We start from the raw sequence: 12,445 nt of genomic DNA, 5'->3' as shown, positions 1-12,445 counted from the left end.
TAAATTCTGCACAACTGTAACTGAGTTTACCATCCTTTAGTGAATACTATGGAGGAGAAAATAGAATTCTAAGTTGGAGGCAGGAGATCACATTCCATGGGTGCACACTGATCTCTATCCTTTCTGCCCTTCACTATTCATTCAATACAGCTCTTATTTCTGCAAAAAGATCATACTATTCCGACGTCCCTAACTCCTATTCTTCCTACCTTCCCTGTCTTTTCCAACATGTAACTTGTATTCTTTCCCCAACCCCCATCAGACCCTACACTTGACTCATCCCTTTCAGCCACCGATTGGGCTTCCTACTTTTCCTCCAAGGTCACCCTATTGTGCTCTGCTATCACCCCTCCATCGTCTACCTCAATCACTGCCCCTTCTCCTCCCTCCGTGTTCTATGTGCTCATTCCACACTATCGCTGATGCTGACACTGCCCTTTCTCTCTCTAGAGCTCATACTGCCGCAGCACCCGCTGATCCTTCTCTATTGCCTTACCTTACTGCACTGTTTAACTCCTCTCTTCAAACATCATCCTTTCCATCCTCATTTGAACACGTCATCTTTCTCCCTATTCTCAAAAAAACCTATCCCGATCCTTCTCTCCCTTCCAACTTCCGGCCAGTATCACTCCTCCCTTATCTTTCTAAATTCCTGGAAGGCCTTGCTTAGTCTAAACGTTCTTCTTTTATTGCTGATAGCTCGATTCTTGCCCACGTTCAATGTGGTCTCCACCCCTGTCACTCCACTGAGACTGCTCTTCTTTCTGTTTGTAACTCACTTCTCTCTTGTCAGGAATTGAGGTGGGTTGGCTCCATCTCTGTCTGGTGAAACACCACATTTGCTTTCTAAAGTGCGAGATTCACACATTCAATCGCACGTACCATCTCATAGAAACTCTCTTAAGGAAGTATTAACACCTTGCCGAACCAGGTTCATAGGAAAGTATACTTCCTTCTCATCGCGGTGGCGGTTGCTATGGTAATTGAGTCGGAGAGGCTGAATCATTCAACGTCAGACGCACGTTATGGTCATGTGACCTTAACTTCATAAATTCCCGTTTGCCCTGCGCTCATTGCTTCTCATTATTTTCCAAAGTGCACTGCGTTCTTGTTTTCTAGTTACCTGTATCCCTGTTCTTGACCTTTTGAGAGACTATTGAGAGACTATTATATCCTGCATTCTCCCCGTGTCAACCTTTCCCATCCCTGACTCTCTGCACCTTGTTTTCCACTGTGTCTTGTATCCCGATCCTATGCTATCCATCTCGCTTTGTACCTGATTACCTGTTGCCGACCCGGACTTCATTTTGGATTGCTTTCGTCCCACGAACTGGTTACTGTTTCCTCCATGCACGTTGCCAACCCGGACTTCCTACTGGATTGCTTTCGTCTGACGAACTGGTTACTGTTTTCTCCACGCACGTTGCTGACCCGGACTTCCTACTGGATAACTTTCGTTTCACGAACTGGTTACTGTTTCCTCCACGCACGTTGCCGACCCAGACTCCATTGGACTGCTGAATCTTCACTGGACCCACTCAACTGCAAGTGCTCCCCCGTATAGACTGTTGGTACCATTCTCCTCGTCTTATTCCGGTACGGACTAGAGACTGCCGTTGTACCATAGTTGGGGAAAGGGAGGCGCGTCCTCGTTTCGTCGGGTGCTTCTGTTGGACTTCCTCATCCCTAGGCATTTGCATGCCGTCAGGAATATCCCAGTACCCCTCAGTACCTTACAGTCTTACCTGGAGCACTTGTCCTGTCTGTGATTAACACTTGATCATCCCATGGTAAGAAGTGTCTGTCTATTTCCTCTTTCATTTCCATATTTTGACCTGGTTGCTCGTGCGTATTAAGGATTCTTTGTATTGTTTTTCTATTTATGAACAGATATCCCATGGCTTCCATTATTGTGATGTGGTTCTCAAGCTTGGTTACCTTGGGGTTTTCAGCATCTACATTAAGGTAGTAAGCTTATCTGTCTTCCATATTTTGCCAAGGAAAGAAAAAGGGTTATTGATAATTACTCTTTTCCTTTCCGGTTTAGGAAGTCGCCTGCCACGCGTTTGGGTCCATTCTTCCAAACAATTGACACCTGGTGCTGGTTTCTTTGTATCCAGACACAGGGTTACATTGTAGGGTAGAATTCTTCTTCTACACTACGAGGGCAATCTTGACCAGGCAATCCTGACAAAATCAGAAGCCTTATCATGGACCCAAACGATGCCTTGGCCCAAATCATGCAAATAGTCACTGAGTTACGAGCGGATATGACAGCCGCTCATACCGCTACTCAACAACGTATTAATAAAATACAAGCTGGCATGACACCGGCTACTCCTCCTGTACCAAATCCAACAGCACCTTCAGGTTCAGGGGTGGCCATGTCAGGGCAGGAAACAGGATCTGTCTTCATGACAGCTCATTTTCCTCTAGCTCAACCAGAATGGTTTTGCAGCGATCCTCGTACTTACCTTACTTTCTTGAACCAATGCTGCTTGCATTATTTATACAGACCCTCTTCGTTCCCTGATTCTAAGACAAAGGCGGTATTTATGTTGTCTCATTTCGGCGGTACGGCCGCCTCATGGGCTAATCCTTTACTTGAACAAGGTAGTCCTCTGTTATTTGATTGTGATGCCCTGATTGCAACAATGAGTCGGGTCTTTGATACCCGTTATGAAACCCAAGCCACGGACCTCGAATTATTGAGTTTACATCAAGGTGAATCATCTTTATTGGCCTACTTAGCCAGGTTTAATCAACTAGTGGCTGAGAACGGTTGGCCTGAAGATAAAAAGGCCTCTATGTTTTATCATGGGTTATCATATTCTCTTAAAGACACCTTGTCCACGGTCCCTATTGTACTCACCACCTTTCCCGAGCTCTTAGATATGGTTCTCCAAATAGACTCACGAAGAGCAGAAAGGAAGGGGGAGAAAAGGTCTTCTACACCTTTGGCCTTGTTACCTGCGACTCCTGTTCCTGGAGGCCTGGAACCCATGCAAATAGCTGCCGTCCGTGGTCCATTGACTACCGAGGAAAGGGAACTACGAAAAAGAAACAATCTATGTTTTTACTGTGGGTCATCAGAACATGTATTAAAGGTTTGTACTAAGAAACCTAAGCTTCAGGGAAATGCCAAAGCTCGGCAGTAGAAGGAGTCAATCTGCCGAGCTCAGCGTTTCTTGACTCCTTGACTACAGGACATTTTACCATCCCTACCCGATGTTCCTACTCCCCAGATCATGAGTGGTTCATTGATGCCGTACTGTATTCAATAGCAGCAGGAAACTATATTGACGATGCCTTTGCCAGGAAATTGGGCATCCCAGTAATTCAGAAGTCTCAACCAGAGCTGGTCAATGCTGTAGATGGTTCAACCTTGCTTTCTGGTTTAGTCAAAGAACAGACAGTTGACGTATCATTAACCACTAATCAAGGCCATGTTGAAACCATCAGCTTCGACCTTATAGCAGCTCCATAATATCGTTTGATCCTGGGGTTGCCTTGGTTAAAACGACATAATCCGGTGGTGGTTTGGAATACCGGGGAACTGGAATTTGTGTCATCCCATTGTGAGGTTTCATGTTTCTCCTCGACTTCACAACCTAGTAATCCTTGTCGACCCTTGTTACACTGTACCTCTTCCATTGGAGCCATTGTTACCAACACCTTACCGAAGGAATATGTATCCTTTGGTGATGTGTTTGATGCTAAAGGAGCAGAATCCCTTCCACCTCACAGACCATATGATTGTCTTATAGATTTGGTCCCTGGGGCAAAAATACCCACTGGTCGTATCTATTCTCTTACGCAGAAGGAGGACATGATTCTTAAAGAATATATCGATAAATCTTTAGAGTCTGGGTTCATCCGTCATTCGCGCTCACCGACAGCATCTCTTATGTTCTTTGTACCCAAAAAGGAAGGGGATCTAAGACCTTGTATAGACTATCGAGCCTTAAATGCCATTACCATCCGAAATCAATACCCGATTCCTCTGATATCTGTTCTTCTTGATTAACTTGGGTCTTCCAAAATCTTTATCAAGTTGGATTTACATGGGGCTTACAACTTGGTGAGAATTCGGGATGGGGACGAGTGGAAAATGGCATTTAAGACCAAGTATGGCCTTTTTGAATATTGTGTAATGCCCTTCGACTTGTGCAATGCTCCGGCCACTTTCCAGCATTGTGTTAATGACATTTTTAGGGATATGACAGATCATTTCCTCATCATTTATCTAGACAACATTCTGATTTACTCAGAATCCTATGAAAATCATGTACAACATGTCCGTCTAGTTCTACAACGGTTAAGGGAACATTCGTTGTATGCCAAAATGGAAAAATCTATCTTTCATGTGTCTTCCATTGAGTTTCTGGTGTATGAAATAACGGACCAAGATATACAGATGAGTTCAGCAAAGGTTAGGGCGATTCTTGACTGGCCGGCTCCAAAAGACCTGAAATCTTTACAGTCATTCTTGGGTTTCACCAATTTCTACAGGGTTTTGTGCATCCCTTTTCTGAGATAGTAGCTCCTTTGACTGCTTTGACCAGTAGTAAGAAGTCTTTTGTATGGGATTTAGTGGCCAACAATGCTTTCAAATCACTCAAGTAAGCGTTTACTACTGCCCCAGTGCTTCAACACCCAAACCCAATTCTACCTTTTGTGGTTGAGGCAGATGCTTCAGATGCTGCATTAGGAGCTGTGTTATCCCAAGCTTGTCGTGATTCAAATGCTTTACATCCTGTAGCTTATCACTCCAGAAAGCTTACCTTTCATGAGCGGAATTATACTATTACAGAAAGGGAACTTTTAGCCGTCAGAGATGCATTCATGGTCTGGAGGCATCATTTGCTTGGTACAAACAACCCTGTTCAGGTGTACACAGATCACCGCAATCTGGTATCCCATCAGTCAGTGAAATGCACTACAGCCAGACTAGCTCGTTGGCATGAGTTTCTTTCCACTTTCAACTTTACGATCACATATCGTCCTGGCTCCTGTAATTCTAAGGCAGAGGCTCTTTCAGGTATTCCTGGCAATGATATGTCGAAGCTTACTCCTACCTCTGTTTTGCTTCCTCACCAAGAGGTTTGTGGCTGTACGATAGACTCTTCTTTAGGATCACTTCTGGTCACCTGGGTGGAACAAAATCCACAGATCATCAAAGATGAGGGTATCAGGGTTGTGCACTCATTACCCTGTGCTCATGAGAAAATCCTTCTTCCCAACGATGCTACTCGTTCTCTGGCATTACAGTGGTGTCATGATTCCAAGTTTTCTGCACACCCAGGTACCAGAAAGACTTTGAAACTGCTAAATAGATGGAGGTGGTGGCCAACCATGAAGGCGGATACTAGTCAGTATATCAAGACTTGTACTGTCAGTGCTCAAGGGAAATCGTCACACACCAAACCCATGGGGCTCTTGCAACCACTACCTGTTCCTAGATTATCATGGAATATGATATCCATGGCCTTTATTGTGTATTTGCCACCGATTACAGGTTATAACACCATTTGGGTTATTGTCGATTATTTAACTAAATCCACTTTGTTCGTTCCTTGTTGTGGGTTACCATCTGCTCCAGTGCTGGATGGCTTATTTGTTTCCCATGTGTTCAGGCAATTCGGTCTCCTAGCATCATCATTACGGATCGGGGTTCGCAGTTCACCTCTTGATTTTGGAGAGCGATTACCATCTTGTTAGGCATTGAAGGCAGGTATTCCATCGCCTATCACTCCCAGACTGATGGGCAAACAGAGAAAATCAATGCTACCTTTGAACAATACCTTTGTTGTCTCCTGCTCCACCATCAAGGTTCCTGGTTGTCTTTATTGGCCATGGCCGAATTCGCTTATAATAATTCCCTGCATACGGCTACTGGTACCACGCCATTCTTTGCCCTCTATGGACACCATCCCCACACTCTGCCTTTGCCTCTTTTGTCCGGTTCTAGTAACATGGCAGCTAATTCTTGTGTTCAGTCTCTTACAGCTTTGCATTCCCAAGTGAGACAACATCTTTTGGAGGCTTAGCGTTGTGCCAAGAGACATGCTGATGCCCACCACTTGGAATCTCCAGCATACTCTAAAGGTATGCAGGTGTGGTTGTCCACAAAGAATCTACGCTTACCTGGTTGGAGTTCTTTGCTACCTCGTTTCTCTGTTCCTTTTTCTGTTTTGGAAGTGATTAATCCGGTGGCTGTTCGTTTGCAACTTCCAGCTACTTGGAAGATTCACTCTGTTTTTCATGTTTCTCTTCTGAAGCCTGTCCAGGGGGTTTCTCTATTAATCACTCCCAAGTGCCCATTGCCTGTGATAGGGTCGATGAGTATGAGGGGCAGCAAATTCTGGACACGAAGGTCTGACGTGGGGTGCGTCTATTTCTGGTGGATTGGAAGGGCTATGGTCCTGAGGATCGGACTTGGGAGCCTCTGGATCATATTTACGCCCGAGTTATTTGCAGGATTTTTGGTCCTCCCGTCGGGGGAGGCGTTCTTTGAGGTGGGGTACTGTCAGGAATCGAGGTGGGTTGGCTCCATCTCCATCTGGTCAAACACCACATGTGCTTTCTAAAGTGCGAGATTCACACATTCAATCGCACGTACCATCTCGTAGAAACCCTCTTAATGGAGTATTAACACCTTGCCGAACCAGGTTCATAGGAAGGTATACTTCCTTCTCTTTGCGGTGGTGGTTGCCATGGAAATTGAGTCGGAGACGCTGAATCATTCAACGTCAGACACACGTTATGGTCATGTGACCTTAACTTCATAAACTCCCGTTTGCCCTGCGCTCATTGCTTCTGATTGTTTTCTGAAGTGCACTACGTTCTTGTTTTCTAGTTGCCTGTATCCCTATTCTTGACCTTTTGAGAGACTATTGAGAGACTATTATATCCTGCATTCTCCATGTGTCAACCTTTCCCATCCCTGACTCTCTGCACCTTGTTTTCCACTGTGTCTTGTGTCCCGATCCTGTGCTATCCATCTCGCTTTATACCTGATTACCTGTTGTCGACCCGGACTTAATTTTGGATTGATTTCATCCCACAAAAAGGTTACTGTTTTCTCCACGCAGGTTGTCGACACTTCCTACTGGATTGCTTTTGTCTCACGAACTGGTTACTGTTTCCTCCATGCACGTTGCCGACCCGGACTTCCTACTGGATTGCTTTCGTCTCACGAACTGGTTACTGTTTCCTCCACGCAAGTTGCCGACCCGGACTCCATTGGACTGCTGAATCTTCACTGGACCCACTCAACCGCAAGTGCTCCCCTGTATAGACTGTTGGTACCATTCTCCTCGCCTTATCCCAGTACGGACTAGAGACTGCCGTTGTACCATAGTTGGCGAAAGGGAGGAGCGTCCTCATTTCGTCAGGTGCTTCTGTTGGACTTCCTCACCCCTAGGCGTTTGCATGCCGTCGGGAATAGCCCAGTACCCCTCAGTACCCTACAGTCTTACCTGGAGCACTTGTCCTGTCTGTGATTACCACTTGATCATCCCATGGTAAGAAGTGTCTGTCTATTTCCTCTTTCATTTCCATATTTCGACCTGGTTGTTCGTGAGTATTAAGGATTCTTTGTACTGTTTTTCTATTTATGAACAGATATCCCACGGCTTCCATTATTGTGATGTGGTTTTCAATCTTTGTTAACTTGGGGTTTTGAGCTTCTACATTAAGGTAGTAAGCTTATCTGTCTTCCGTATTTTGCCAAGGAAAGAAAAAGGGTTATTGCTAATTACTTTTTTCCTTTCCGGTTTAGGAAGTCGCCTGCCACGCGTTTGGGTCCATTCTTCCAAACAATTGACCCCTGCTGCTGGTTTCTTTGTATCCAGACACAGGGTTACATTGTAGAGTAGAATTCTTCTTCTGCACTACGAGGGCAATCTTGACCAGGCAATCCTGACATCTCTGCACAACATCTAAAACATTCTTCCCGCTTGATTCTTCTTGACTTGACAGCTGCCTTCACACTGTGTATCACTCCCTTCGTGTTTATTCTCTTTCTTCTCTTGGATTCTCTGGGTTTGTTCTTTGTTGGCTCCAGTCCTACCTGTGTGACCGCACCTATTCTGTCTCCCGGGCTGGCAAATCTTCTCCCACTTTTCCTCTTTACCATAGTGTACCCCAATGCTCCGTGTTAGGCCTGCTTCTTTTCTCCCTGTAAACCTGTCCTCTTGCCTCTATTATTTCCTCTTCTGGCTTATCTCACTATCTCTTTGCTAACGACACTCCGCTCTTTCTATCCTTCTCTGCTTTCGCCCCCTCTATCCATGCCACTCTGACCTCTTGCCTACTGGCCACCCAATCTAAGATGTCAAACTGAAACCTTGTTGTTACCTCCTCAAAAATGGAGGTTCTTTTCTTTCCTGCTTCACCTAACCCCCTCCACTGCTTCCTTCCACCCTCTTTGCTTTCTATTTCCCCTTCAGCACGCAATCTAGGTGTCTAACTTCATTCCGAACTTCACTTCACCCCCATATCTCTTCTCTCTTATTCCTGCAGATTCCATCTGTTTAATATTCACAAATCCCTATCTTTTCTTACCTTCCATGCCTCCAAACTCTTAATCTCATCTCTTATCTTTTCCTCTCTTTTCTACTGCTCCTGCCTTCTCTTCGCTCTTCTTAGTTCTTGTCTGAGCCCCCTCAAATCTATTTTGCACTCCTCTGTTCGTCTGCTTTTCTCACTTGCTCCTTGTAACTCCATTTGTCTTGCCCTTTCTTCCTTTCATTGGCTACCCTTCCACTCTCCCCTCACTTCCTCTGATGTTATCTAAGGTCAAGGGCTGTGTGATGTCACTCCTGGTTGCCCTGGCATTTTGGTGAAATGACGTCCCTGTAGGGTATCAGCTTCAATCTCAATGGTCTGGACAGATTCTCACACCACATCTATTCCAAATTACACCTCATCTGCCCCGTCCTCGGAAGAGTAAATTCCCCCAAAGTGATCCAGTGTGACCTTTTTTCTGATCATCCTCTCAAGAAACTCTCACAAACACCCCAGCAGGGAATGGGGAAATGCAAAAGGAAGGGAAATAGTTCCACAAACGTTCAGCATGGGGTACCATAGAGACGTTTCCAAATGGTTGAACAATGGTTTTCATTTGGTTGGGTGGAGTGGGACAGTGCAAGGGGCAGGGTTGCCAAAAATGTTTTACAAGCGGTGTGATCAGGTTTTTCACAGAGTGTTTCAAAAAGGTTTTCACAAAAGGGCCAGTCACAAAATTAGCACAATAAAAAATAGTGTTACAAAGAGGAATTAAAATATCTGCTAGATGCAAAAATGTTCTGAAATAACTACTGAACAAGCTCACACTTAATGAGGATGAGACTTGTTCCTCCCTCTAACAACCAAGCACAATTTCAAATGAACCTGGAAGTGAGGTGGGCATTTTATCTGGCCACCAAAGCTCTTCAGAGCTTCCATTATTTTGATTGGCTCACAACATCTCCTCAAGATGTTGAGCTGTACACACTATCCCATAGAACTGGCATCCACCTGCTGAGCCTGAGCACAAGTTGGAGCAGGTTTTGGGCGCACCAGAGATTCTTGTGAGAGCTTATCTATCTACAGACCCCAAATATGAAATGTAGTGCAAGTTTGACAAGTATATCTGTATTTATTATGTATTTATTTCAGATAGGGGAAAAAGGTCTGCTACCTCGAATACTTTAAAAAAGTAACGTTGAAGAACAGAACATGCCCATAAAATTGTGTTTTTCCGTGCAAGGGCAAAAAGTCGCAAAGGCTAGAGAACCAGGCGGTGGAGAAACTCATTGGTTCATGGAGTTGGGATGATGCAGACCAGCAGCTAAGTTTCAGGGAAGCATTTACACTGATGGGCACTATTTATTTACAACGCAAAAGCCATGGGAGTCACGAGAGGATAGCTCAGAGGCAACGTGCTCACTTTGGAAGCACAAGAACATGGAGCAACACAGGTTTGATCCCCGGGTCTGCGCTTAATACCTCTGGTATTAAGCGCATTATAAATAAGCTATCATAACTGTTAGAGCTTGAAAACATGTCTTGATTTTAATTATGACCAAAACATACTATATTTGCTCCTCCCCTGACGAACCACCCAATTGCAGAAGACAAGAAATTTAAATAGGCTAACTATGTATGGGTGAGTGTTGGGAAGCTTAACAGAGTGTTGGCTACGCACAATCTGACTAGAATTAGTTGTAAATCTTCCTTCATTGTTTGTTGCCTTTTTTATTTTTATCTTTTTATTGTTATTTGGCAAAATCTGAATAGAATACAAGTAAATAATAATAATAATAATAATAATAATAATAATAATAATAATAATAATAATAATAATAATAATAATAATAATTATAAGATATCAAATTATACAATTCCTTTCAGGACAGTCTTCTATGAAAGACATTTCATCAAAAATACATAACAAACAAAACAATTAAAAACATGTCATTATTTCATCAATGCAATACTAATTCACATATCCTTATTTCATCAATACAACGCTAATTCACGACAATTCATACTCTAATACTAAAAAGAAAAGGACCATAAAAAATCCTCCTAAAACCAACAATTCTAGCATCCCGAACTACAAGGGGCTATAAAGTGCTTATGTTGGGGTCATCTCTTAATTTCAGAGCTTTTACAAAGCCTACCACGACAAGAACCATTGACATTGCTGATGGGGTTCCTTCTACATTCCCACTGACACTCATTCCTGTTGTCAGGTGTGGGGTCGATAAATAAGAAAAGGAAGATCCTAAGTGCATCCGGGAGGCATTCTCAATGTACACCATGAAATCATAAGAGGACCTTTCCTCAGCCCCACACTCGCCTGCAACACGCTCACATTCATTTTTTAAGGGAGCAGGTATAGCATTATTTTGCAGGATATTTCAGAGATTTGGTAATTGCTAAAAAAAACCTGGACTTTTTACTATGGAAGTGAAAATCAACAGTTTCTATTTCAATTGTCATGAGTGGTGTAACTAACATATTTCAAATCTATTGCAAGTGGATGGTGTCTGCATTTCACTGCAGTCAAAATGTTCCTTCGCCGGCTGTCATACAGCCTGAACATGATAGGATTGTGAGACCAAATAGAAAGTGAGGATTAGAGCTGACCTTCCAGAGCAATGACCTCACTCTGCCTTTGCAGCCTTTAAGAAATGTGCATATTTTCAATTAGTACCTGGCGGCCGCATGGCTTTGTCCTTCCAGCCAATGGGGGTCCTTAGAGCGGGGGCATTACAATACAGTAATCCCATCGCTCTGAGCCGCCTCAGAGCTGGAGGCTGCCATCTCCCTTGCCGGGGGACAAGGCAAGTGCCCCCTGTATCTCCCATCCTTCTTTGACACCGATTTCACTCGCTCCCTCTCCCACCCGACTTACTGTCTCCTTTCAGGTCCTGCGCCGAGAGTTCCCGGCGCGTCCGCTATAGATCTGTGACACACCACCATGGAAAGGGAGAAGGGACTATGCCTTCGCTGTAACTATGGGCCCCAGGACATTACCTGAAGCAGTAATGTCCCCTCAGCTTGGGGCCTAGCGCTTAAGTGTTAGTGACAGAGCCAAGTGATATTGACATTGAACAATTCCTAGAAAAACGAGTGTTGACCTCAATCACAAAATTCACAAGTAAAGTTCAGGAGATGGGGAGCTTGTCTGAAACTGTTCTCCCATCTCTATTGGCATCACTGTGTGCCATCACTAGTGCATGCATCATTTCTTCTTTTTTATTAGTTATTTGCATGTGCATCACTGTTTGCCATTGCTATTGCCTGCATAGATTCTTGTTTTTTGTTTATTTTGTGCCTATGCATCACTGTGTGTAACCAATAGTCCCTGTTTAGTTTCTTCTTTTTTGTTTGTTATGTGCTTATGCAACACTGGGTGGCATTGCTAGTTACTGCATAGTTTCTTCTATTTGAGTTTATTGTGTGCTAAGGCATCACTGTGTGCCATTGCTATCTCCTGCATAACATTTTGCCTTTTTTTAATGATATGCTTATGGATCATGTTGTGCTATCGCTAGTGTCTGCATAGTTTCTCTCTTTGTTTATTGTGTGCTTAGGCATCACTGTGTGCCATCGCTAGTGCCTACATAGTATATTTTTTTAATGATATGTGCTTAGGCATCACTATATGCGATCACTAGTGTCTGCTTAGTGTCTTCTTTCTTTATTGTTGTGTGCCTATGAGTTACTGTGTACCTTAGCTATTGCCTGCATAGGTTCTTGTGTTTTTGTTTATTGTGTGCTTATGCATCACTCTGTGCAATAGCTAGTGCTTGCATAGTTTCCTCTTTTTCTATTTATTTGTTTATGCATAACTCTGTGTCATTGCTAGTGTATGCACGGTTTCCTCTTTTTTGTTTGCTGTGAGCTTATACATTACAGTGTACCATTGCTACTACTTTCATAGTTTCCT

This window comes from Ambystoma mexicanum, chromosome 3p, assembly GCF_040938575.1.
Source record: "Ambystoma mexicanum isolate Mex_15411 chromosome 3p, UKY_AmexF1_1, whole genome shotgun sequence".
Taxonomy (NCBI): Eukaryota; Metazoa; Chordata; class Amphibia; order Caudata; family Ambystomatidae; genus Ambystoma; species Ambystoma mexicanum.
Note: the sequence above shows the minus strand (reverse complement) of the source record.